Source organism: Amblyomma americanum, chromosome 9, assembly GCF_052857255.1.
Source record: "Amblyomma americanum isolate KBUSLIRL-KWMA chromosome 9, ASM5285725v1, whole genome shotgun sequence".
NCBI classification, from domain to species: domain Eukaryota; kingdom Metazoa; phylum Arthropoda; class Arachnida; order Ixodida; family Ixodidae; genus Amblyomma; species Amblyomma americanum.
In genome coordinates, this window is record NC_135505.1 from 56,700,088 (window position 1) to 56,711,851 (window position 11,764).

General features: G+C 45.6%; 1 non-coding gene across 1 annotated transcript; it reads left to right on the forward strand.

Moving 5' to 3' along the window:
- The first annotated feature begins 9,679 nt into the window (after positions 1-9,679).
- On the forward strand, positions 9,680-9,753 carry TRNAS-UGA (transfer RNA serine (anticodon UGA)). Its single transcript has one exon. It is a non-coding gene; the product is annotated as a tRNA-Ser (tRNA).
- The last annotated feature ends 2,011 nt before the right edge of the window (positions 9,754-11,764 follow it).

The following is an 11,764-nucleotide window of genomic DNA, read 5'->3' on the forward strand; positions in this document are numbered from 1 at the left end:
GACCGCTATTAGTAGAACACTAGTAGTAGACGCTAGTAGCTGTGTGCCCGGGTCCTGTGTATTTAAAGCCCTTGTGTTGTGTGTTAGTTTTGTGATGTCACGTAGGGTGTATTAAATGTGCGTTTGTGTGGGCACACCCGTCGCCTAGTCCATTCTTTCGGTCCGAGTGTTCCCCGGAGAGATCCGTGACAAAGATAAGTGGCGAGCCTGTGCCAGGATATATTTGCTTTTTTCTTTTTTGCTTTGTCTCGAATTTTTTCGATCTCTCGACGGCAGAAAGAATGGACTTGGCAAAAACCTTAGAGCTGGCGCTCAAGCTAGGGTTAAGCAAGGAAGAGGCGATGCGTCTCTGTGACGAGGAGAAAGAAGAGGCAAAAAGGCAGAGAGAGGAAAGGGCGCAAGCACGCGCAGACGCTCGGGAAGCAGAAGGGCGCGAGGCGAAAAGAGCTCGCTAGGCGCTAGAGCGAGAAAAGAAAAGAGCTCGTGATGCAGAAGAGCGCGAGGCGAAAAGAGCACGCGAGGCAGAAGAGCGCGAGGCGAAAAGAGCTCGCGAGGCAGAAGAGCGAGAAGATAGAAGAGCCCGCGAGTCAGAAGAACAGGAGAAATGAAGGATAGAACGGGAGAAGGAGTTTATTTTGTGAAAACAGGCGCATGTCGCGGGAGGATATGAGGAGATCACGGATAATGGTCAGCGTTCCTTAGTGGGTACAGAGTCTCCTATACCGGCCAGAGTTTGTCCAAGAAAGGTGATGGCTCCTTTCCATGACAAGAGAGATGATTTGGATGCATATCTGCAACGATTTAAGCGGATAGCTTTGGGGCAAGGCTGGGAGCGCAGTGAATGGGCCACGGCATTGAGCATGTGTTTAGTCGGAAAGGCGCTGAATGTGTTTGTAAGGATGCCTGCTGCTGATTCCATGGACTACGAGAAAGTCAAAAAGGCACTCCTCCAAAGATTCAGGCTTACGGCGGAGGGTTTTCGTGAGAGATTTCGCACCGCGAAACCTGAGGATTCGCAATCCGCTAAGGAGTTTTCCAGCCGGCTATCCAACTATTTTGATAGGTGGCTTGATATGTCAAACACAGAAAAGAGTTTTGAAGGTGTGCGTGACAAGCTAGTCACAGAGCAATTTTTAGCGTGTTGCAGCTCAAAGCTGGTGCTATTCCTGAAGGAAAGAAAGTTGTGTTCGTTGGAAGAGTTCACCGACACTGCTGACCGATTCCTTGAGGCTCAAGTGTTAAGGAATTTGAGTAAGGTAAAAGAGGAAACCCAAAAGACCCTAGAGACAGATGCGGCAAAACCAAGAGCACATGGCAGTGCATCTAAGGCGCCAGTAAGGTGTTTTCTCTGCGGCAAGGTGGGACAGCGTGCAGCTTACTGTCGGACTAGTAGTGCTGACCAAAAAACACAGGTTGTGTGTAAAGGTTGTAAGAGGAGGGGTCATACTCTGAATGAGTGCCGATACAGAACGCTGGACCGAGCTGCATGCGTTGTCGACTCTAGGGTAGTACTTCTCACGCCACCCAAAGTTCCACATCTGAAAGGAGAGCAAACGCCGTTGGAAAATGAGGCAGTGAGTGGAACACCCAAGTCGAAAGCAGCAATGCCAGTGGTGGTTGGGCAAATAGGAGACCGTCCTATATTGGTGCTTAGAGACAGCGGAGCCAACAGAGTCTTGGTTCGTAGAAGCCTGGTGAAGGACGAGGATCTTACAGGGGAAGCGTCGCTCGTCACTCTGCTAGACAGCACAGTAACGTACCTTCCTGAAGCTAAGATTCTAGTGTCCACGCCATATTATACTGGGCAGGTAGTGGCAAAATGCGTAGACCAACCCATCTATGGTCTCATCCTGGGAAACATTACGGGTGCAAGAGGTGTCGAAGACCCCGATCCCGAGTGGAGTATGCGCGACGTTGAAGAACATCCAATGGAGGAAAGGCCCGCGACAGTTCAGACGGGTTCAGTCAGTTTCTCGTCGGCAGTGGAGACAAGAGCTCAAGCGACAGCCCGAGCAACGCAGCGTCCGCTCCTTAGCACCTGGAACCTTAAGGTAGCTACTTACTCTCCTTCAGAGCTATCACATCCTATTATAATGATAGGCATCACCTCTACCCGGCCCCTGCAAAGGGACTGGGGAAAGCAAACGAACGCGTTCTACTCCGATTATTTACGAACACAATGCTGTGCCCGGCAGTACTAAAACACTTCGATCCCGCCTTCACCGGCAGGTGCAAACACTGTGGGGAGGTAGTTGACACCTACCACATGGTTTGGGCTTGCCAGCGCAACTCAGCTCTCTCCCCCCACCCCAACCCTACCAGACAGCAATGGGAGGCGGCCCTGCTTGGCTGTTCGGACCTTCAGTCCCAAAAGGCTTTGGTCAAGAGGGCTAAGCTGGCGGCATCGACCAATGGGGTCCCGGAATAAGGACTCCACTCATTGCGGAGCTCTTTAAAGAGCCTCACCTCTTTCATTAAATAATGGATTTTCACCACCACCACCACCACCACTCCTGTTACGATGTGCCTTAGCGTAACACCGGGCGAAATTGCGATTAGGCAAAAAGAAGACCCGAGCCTGAAGACCTGCTTCGAAAGAGTCGTGAAAAAAGTGAAAAGAAAGAAGAGTCGCACGTCCTTCGAATATCAATTGGTAAATGGTCTTCTGCACTGGGAATGCATATTTAGTTCAGGAAGGCGCGTCCAACAGGTGGTGCTACCGAGAGATATGCGAGAGACCGTGCTACGCTTAGGACATGACGCCATTATGGCTGGATACCAGGGTGTTCAAAAAACGGTGTCTAGGATCACCGAGTTCTTTTGGCGGTGTGTTCAGAGTGACGTTAAGCGCTTTGTTCGCTCATGTGACGTGTGCCAGCGCACAGTTCCGAAGGGAAGAGTTCGTCCCGTACCTCTGGGCAAGATGCCAGCCATCGACCTGCAGTTCCAGCGAGTGGCGATTGACATTGTGGGGCCAATTTGTCCAGTATCCGCCAAATGCAATAGATATGTGCTTACTCTGGTTGACGTGGCCACTCGTTATCCTGACGCTATTCCACTGAGAACTATTGACAGTATCCATGTGGCGGAGGGTCTCGTGGAAATGTTTTCGCGTTATGTGTTCCCGAGGGAAGTTTTGAGTGACCGGGGCTCGAACTTCACATCGGAACTAATGAAGGAGGTTAACCGCCTTTTGTCAGTGAGGAAATTACTGACAACGCCTTACGACCCCATGTGTAATGGGCTTGTAGAGCGGTTCAACGGCACCCTCAAAATTATGATCAAGAAAATGTGCCAGGAAAGACCTAATGATTGGGATAGATATCTCCCAGCTCTTTTGTTCGCTTACCGCGAAGTACCCCAAACGAGTCTTGGTTTCTCGCCTTTCGAGATGCTATATGGGAGAACCGTTAGAAGTCCACTTACAATACTCAAGGAGCTGTGGGCTAATAAAGAGATTACATCAGATCTTAAGACCACATACACATACGTATTTGATTTGCGGGATAGGTTGAAGGAAACATGCAGGCTTGCACATCAAAGCCTGGAAAAGGCGCGTGAACGCCACAAGGGTTGTTATGAAAAGAAAGCCATTAACAGAAATCTGAATCCGGGCGACAGGGTTCTTGTGTTGCTACCCATGGATCATGATAAGTTAATGATGCAATGGAAGGGCCCGTACCTGATGACGCGGAAGAAGAAGGATATCGATTATGAGGTATTGATAGATGGCATTAAGAGGGTTTTCCATGTAAATATGTTGAAGAAATACGAAGAAAGAGGTCACGTACGGCGGTACGCCCCCAGGGCAGCTTCTTCGGTAGTGGCCGAGGAGACAGGTGATGCTGCCGAGGTGCCCACGTTCAGTGGGAAGAAAAACGCAGGAGGGGATGAGGTACTGAAGAAGCCCAATGTGACTGAAGACAGAGGATTACAGCTGTACTCCAAATCAAAAGGGAGATGTTTTTGGATGGGGCAGACAGAGCGGAGGTCATATGTTACAAATTAGACTTGTATAGAGATATTGCTAACTGGACAGCTCTGGGTGTCTCTGGGATGTATCTTGTTGTTGTTATTGTGTTAATGTATCTCTGGGATTTTTCTTGTTGTTGTTGCTCCTCTTGTTGGTGTTATCTGATCACACAAGGGAGTGGGTTGTGAACACGAATATGTTTATTAAGGACTCTGTACGGACGGCGGCAGTGGTGTGTTAGTGTTCTGAAAACGCAGTTTGGTGTGCTGTGTTAGTGGTGTGCGTTTGGTGTGTGCTGGACATCTTCGGTGTGGTGTGTGCTGAGTCCAGAATTGCCACAGAAGATAGTCGGCTGGCTGGATGCCTTGAAGATGAGGATGACGTGAGCAGTTTTTCAGAGAAAAACTCTTGAGAGAGGGGGTCCTTGTCACATATATTAAGGAGCCTAAATTAAATTTTAAATGAAAAAGGTGTGATGAAAACGACGCGAATTAACCGAAGTATAAAGAAGAGGAAGAAGAAGCATTCGGTGAGGTGGAGGGAGATGATTGGTGGAGAAGCATTCGGTGAGGTGGAGAGAGATGTTTGGTAGAGAAGCATTCGGTGAGGTGGAGAGAGATGATTCGTGGAGAAGAGAAGAAGACGACGACAAGGCTTACGTGTACTAATGCGAAGGCTATAAAAGGGCGGGTGAGAGCGAAGCACGGGGAGAAACAGCAGAGAAGCGGAGGCTCCGGCGGGTCAGGGGCACATCGGTTGGAAGAGAGCGACGCCGGCTACTGCTCCGGTGAGCTCGCGTTCTACGGCAATGCATCGTGGACTTCCTGCTTTGCCTGAGCCCGTTCCGGGGAGTAAACAGAGGACGCTACCACCTGCTACGGCCAGGGGTGTCTCCAGCGCTGTTGCCACCCATCCGGGTGGTGCCTCCAACGCCAACAACACCGGCATCATCTCCACGGGCGCTTGGACCGGGCGCTTGTACGACGCAGCCAGCGACACCAGCCCAAGCGCGTCGAACGCCGCCAGCAACGCACGCCCAAGCACGCCGAACGCCGCCTCGACGCCGGCTACGGGATCCATACAACGCCGCAGCCACACCGAACCGACCGTGAGCACGAACGCCGACCGCTATTAGTAGAACACCAGTAGTAGACGCTAGTAGCAGTGTGCCCGGGTCCTGTGTATTTATAGCCTTTGTGTTGTGTGTTAGTTTTGTGATGTCACGTAGGGTGTATTAAATATGCGTTTGTGTGGGTACACCCGTCGCCTAGTCCATTCTTTCGGTCCGAGTGTTCTCCAGGGAGATCCGTGACTCAGCTTTTATAAAGCGTACGTGAGGTAAAAAAGTAGCGTAAAGCACGAGTACAATCAACTAGGGGAGGGAGGGGGCTGAAAAAAAGACCAGGAAGAAAAAAGAATAAAGGAGAGAGAGAATCGACGGCAATTTGAAAAGGCGATCCCCTGGTGTGGATGCAGGTGTTCCCAAGGGGCGAACAATAGTAATAAAAATTAACAAATAATAAAAATACGAAATAAAAAGGCCCAAAAATTCTATTTCCTACAGCGTCTCACTCATGCCAATTAACCTTAACAATAACCAAATCTACACCGTACAATGTTGTAAATCTCTCGTCGGTAACTTTGTCACACTGTCAGCGCATGGTGGTGTCGAAGTGCCTCAAATTTTGCCCCACCAGCGGTATAATTAATGAACTTCAACTTTATAAAGATCTGGATATATTCTCCTCAAACGTTAGACTTAGAGAATACTACCAGAATCGTCCCCAAATGTCTGGTCCTGGTCTAAAACTTCGATCTATTACTCTTTGAACACCACCTCCGCAGCGCTATAAGTGCCTAGATTTATACATAAAGGCGGTGCAAAATGATACCCTTTTCGAATTTCAAAAACGACGCTCTTTCCGCTGAGTCTTTCAATACTTGAACGCGATTCATTGCAGGCTCTCAGCAGCCGATCTGACTTTGTTATAAAACAAGCGGATAAATGTGGAGCCACCGTAGTTACGGATGAAAAGAAACTACCTTGATGGGCTTCAAGTGATAAGCTATTCCTTATTTTACACGGCTCTCCCTAATGATAGGTTCAATAATCTGAGTGTGGTAAAAAAATGAAAATTGTGTACAAGATCGCAAAACCTTGAATTCTCTTACATTCAAGCCCAGGACGTTTTTATCTTCTTCTAAAGATTCCTAAAAAATAATCCGGGAAGACCAATTATCTCTGGAATGGCAACCGTTACTGAAAACTTCTCGAGCTGTGCCGACGGGCTCATCAGGGATATCCCTTCCTTATGTCCTTCCTATGCTAAGGACACCACCCATTTTTTGAGTGAAATTCTCGACTTAGTCATTCCAGATGATTCCCCTACTAGTGAGCCTGGGCGTCGATTCACTGTACACCATTATACCGCGTGCTAATGACATCAAAGCAGGCGTCTTTGCTTATGAGCGCTTAGAATCCAAACAACCGGTTGACGGCAGCACATTTGCAGAGCCGTTAAAATTGATACGTGAGTTAAACAACTTTGAGGTTAATGGCCAGCACTACGTGGAAATAAGCGGAACGTCAATAGGAGAAAAAATTTGAACAAATTGCGCTAATATATTCATGGCAGTACTTGAATCGAAATTTCTCAACAGTTCCGCATAAAAACCAATATTTTACAGAAGATTCATCGATGACATATTTATGCTCTGGACAAATGGTGAGGAAAAAATCAGTAAGTTTAATTCCGACTTCTACAGCGCTCACCCTAAGATCTCGTTTTGCTCGTCGCATTCCGCCTCAAAAATTAATTTTTTTGACATCCAGTTGACCATCGCGGAAAACAAACTTGATACAAAAGTCTTAAGAAAACCCACAGACCGACACCAGTACTTCCACTACCAGAGCAGTCACACTCGCCACTGTAAAACCTCCATCGTTTACAGTCAGTCCCTACGTTTTCGTAGGATCTGCTCTAAAGAGTGGTGACCGAATCAAACTGCGACCAACTCCGTGTAGTCCTAACCCGGCAGAAGCACCCATTGTCAGTCATCGACGATTCCGTCAAGAAAGCTTCTAAGCAGGACCGGCACGAACTCGTAAATGGCAAAAAGCAGCCACTCCCGGACTATCAAGTTAATCTCGTTCTTTTACAATCGGCATCAATGCCAAATGTTAACACATTCCTTAAAAAACACCACAACATCCTTCGGCAGGGCGAAAGGATGAAAGAAGTTATCCCTGATCCCCTACGTGTTGTGTATAGGCATGCAAGGAACATTCGTGATATGATAAAATCGTCGGCAATCGGCAACCGTAGCTTCAGAGGAACCACGGCATGCAATAAACCTAGGTGCAAACTCTGTCCGATGAGGAGAACAACTACAAGTGCTAAAAGCACAGCGTCATCCTTCTCATGTGGAGATAAAAGGTAACTTCCCATGCGACCGTGCTCATGTTGTCTATCTCCTGGATTGTGCCAGCTGTAAAGCTCAGTAGGTGGGGCAAACAGTTACGCCGTTCAGAATTGGCATCACCAACCACAGATCACAATTGCGGATACAGCCAAATCTGCCACTGAAAGAAACTTTTTTCCAAACTGCGCATTATATTGTGTTGCTTAATTAGTATTGCGTGATGTATTTTGAAACTGCTTCCCTTGATTATTCCTTTTACAATATTATTTCAGTTGTGTGAACCTTCTTTATGATTTTTCCCTTTGTGACGTACCTAAAAAAGAAAACTAACCTGTCCCCATTTCTGCAACAGTCTCGAAAGAGGCTAGCAGTATATTGCAAATAAATAAATAAATAAATAAATAAATAAATAAATAAATAAAAACATCAACAACCTTAGACACGCATGAAATAACTTTGCAGCTATTGTACTCCAATCGCGGTTCAAAACACATTACTACCGCGAGAGCTGTGAATCTTATCTGAATCACAAATTTAACGCCGTCTCGAGCGGCATCAACGAAACTGTAGGCCGGGTTTCATGCTGACACACTTAATAGATGTGACAAATAATTATCTCAGACATGTTGGGAGTTGATACTGATAGAACAGGCGGCCTGATGCATAGCAAGCATAGCTACCGACGTGTTTTCTTTCTTCTTTCTATATCAATCGCATTGTCGCGCATTCACCGATATTTTCCCCCTTTTATACTTATTCTAATATTGTATTGTCACGCATTGTATTATAGTGCTACCAATTTTGCTGTTGCTTTAATTCGTTCCTTTATTCGCCCCCTTTTTATTGTCATTTTGCTCTCATGTCCGTCTTCTGTTCATACAATGATGAACTGCCATGCTTTTCTGCGCGCGGTCACGGCAGTGACCATTACATTTGCATTTAACCTTGATAGTGTTGCAGTTTCTTTTGTCTTGCTGTAGATTGTAATTGTGAATCATTTAAGTTTGTTTCTAGTGTCGGATTTATTGTTAGTCTTGTCTTTTTTCTGCACGTGTGTGTGTGTGTGCGTGTGCGGATTGCTCGTATGAGGATTGATTGGAAGCTAGTTATTTCTCCTGATGTCCTATTTTGTATTCTGTCCTGTTGCCAACACCCTTCTCTGAGGAGCATATTGCTATGTCTTGTACAATGGAACTTTTGTTCTTTTTCTTTTTTTCACTAATTTTTCTTTTCTTATCTTTCTTGTTATTCTTTTTTGAGGTCTGGTTGGCATTCCTCTTTACTTACCCCCCCCCCCCCACGCCCCCTAACAGTTTATCTTGAATATTGCCTCCTAGTTGCACAGGGGTCAAGGGCTTCATACTTGTCATCAAAATGCGGTGACAAGGGAAACCTCGAGAGCCTTTCTATTGCAGGCCTGAGGTGGTGGGGAAGAGAATTTTCCGGCCTGTTTTATTTTTATTTTCTTGTTTTTTTTTATCACTCGCCCCTTGGGGACACCTGTATCCGCGTTAGGTTGTCGCTTTTTTAACTGCGATGGATTCTCTCTTGCATTTTTTTATTGTTTCTTCCTTGTCTTTTTCTCCCCCACCCTAATTGTTTGATCTCGTGCCTTATAAGCTACTTTTGCACCTCGCGCACACAATATATATATATATATATATATATATATATATATATATATATATATATATATATATATATATATATATATATATATAAACTCTTAGAGATGGAGATGACTTTTCAATTTGTATCTCTCAGCGAAAACTCTTATCTTATTTATTGAATTCATCGGTGACGTGGCCCTTACCATCGCACAGCCAATATGATGCATTGAATTTGGCAGATGAGTATTGTGGTCTGCACAAATAAATTGTCAACATCTAAACTTGAACAGGCGCCTTTAAAATTCTGGACTGATTTGGCATTAGCATTTAAACACAAAAAAAAAGATTAAAAACATTCCCCTATGGCCCTTGGTTTCGGTGACTGTTTGCTTCCTTAATATGTTTATCAAATGAGCCCCTCATTTCCTTTACCTTGTCTGCTAGTAGCTTAACGGGGGTCTCGGTTCTGGCAGTCTTGTTGCCATAGGTAGCATAAGAGGGCTCTCGCACAGTTTCCGTCCTCGCCGTTAGATGACGTTCTACGTCACACTAGCGGTATTACAGGGCGTGCTACGTCCACCGCTATGGTCGAGGGCGGCGCTGGTGAACACTCTCAAGGTTCGCTTACACGCAGTAAACATAAATACCCACGAAAAGAGCAGATTGGACAGCCGTCGCCGTAGCTCAGTTGGTAAGAGCACCGGACGTGATATTCGGAGGTCGTGGATTCGGATCCCACCGGCGGCATGGATGTTTTTTCTGCTGCTTTATAAGTGATTTTCTTTAAACCGATTGATTGGCACTACAAAAAAAAGATTAAAAACATTCCCCTATGCCCCTTGGTTTCGGTGACTGTTTGCTTCCTTAATATGTTTATCAAATGAGCCCCTCATTTCTTTTACCTTGTCTGCTAATATATATATATATATATATATATATATATATATATATATATATATATATATATATATATATATATATATATATATATATATATATACTGGCCGCATTTTTTGGCCTCTTTTCTAACCTCTCCCTCCACTTAAGAAATCATGTACCTCCAGGGAGGACAGTAATCTTAAGCCTCTCCAGCTTACACTTAGAGTATAATTGGCCTTCAATGATTTGTTCCACCCCTGAGTGCATTTTCCAACCCCATCACACGAACTTGCGCGAATTCCTTCCCATTTCAGTACGTAAGCAACTTGAGGAGCGAACAGTATCACAGACCTTTGATATGCAACAGGATGTTGCAATTCTAGCAAAGCAAGCTGAATCAGAGGAAGCAATCAATATATCTAATTGAAAAAAACAAAACTCTCGTGAAATTCACCTCTTACCACAAAATTAGTCTTAGACAATTGATATCTAGAATTTGCAAAATTGTAAAAATCAATCCTACAATTAACTTAGGGCTAGGAAATCTCCTGGATGGTAGAAAAGCGTCTTTTTATAAAGTTCACATGATGCAGGTAACGCTCAAGAAGCTTTTTTCAAATATTGTCTGGCAGCTCCTCCTTGTACGGAAAAGTTTGGGCAGCCGCTCTGTGTCGTGCCAATGGCTCTCGGGTTATATAAGCGCAGTTTTCGAAAAAAAAATACTGAATAAAGCAGCTAAACATAGAATAGACCTTGCAGCTCTACTTCAGAACAGCTTTTTCGCTGAAAGGCCCTGTCCTTGCTAGGGACCATGTAGAAAATCATCCGCGAACCTCCCTACGACGTCATCGAAAAACTGTCAGGAACACGATGCATATTCTAGGTGGCGTGCAAAATTCCAGCAAGTATATTCAAGAATCCCGAGGAATGCGGTCGACGTGCGTACCTTGTACCTACCAAAGGAAGTGGTGATTATGATTGTGGCAGATTTTTATAGCGCAAGCGCGTCTGTGACCAAAGAATGTCACGGCACAAGGTACTTTTTCTACTCTAGGTGGGGTCGAAGACCCCTTTCCCAAGTATTTTTTTGCTAAAGAAGCTTAGCATCAGACCGAGGGGAAGCTTGTACCTAACGTATCACCGGTGGGTACCCGGCGGCGCTGAGGATTAAACTCCGCATATCCCGCATTCGGTGCGGATGCTGAAAAGATTTGGCCACCGCTGCGGTCCGTAGGAAGTGGTAGAATCAATCATGAAGCGAATGTTGCTTGAAGAAAAAAGTTCAGAAATTTCTGTGCATACTAAGCTCTTACCGTCACTTCTACAGGGGGAGGTTTGTCGAAATTACGCGCGAGAATTCTCTGGCAAAAGTAAATAGCAAAGAAATTAAGATACAAGGAGCTGCTGGAATGTAGAATTTACTTGTAGATGTCAGCAATTCTTATCTGTTTCTAAGTTCCTCGAATGTTTTGCAAAATTTTCTTACGGTGTCATCCTAGACAGTTGAGGTTCTTTTTTTTATTTCTCGCTTGCTGTAGAGTAGCGAGGTCAGGCCTTCTCGTGGCCTTTACGGCCCGGTTTTCTGATTGTCATTAGCGCGAAGGATGATGACGATGATTTTAGTCGGGAAAACAAAGAAACTTTATACATAAGAGATTAGCATGTACGAAACATTATAGACAGATTAGAACAAAGGGAGAGCAACAACAGAGTGGAGCCGCCAGAACTCTTCCGGTCAAGAGCTCCTGGCGAGAACCCCTAGATTCCAGCCAACAACTCCTCTTCTCAGCTCACTTCTCATTGGGCCGGCTCCCTCGTGACGTAGCAGTCGCCTGGGGCCGTTTATTTAGGCGTCCCCACAGTGCTTCCAGCGAGACCC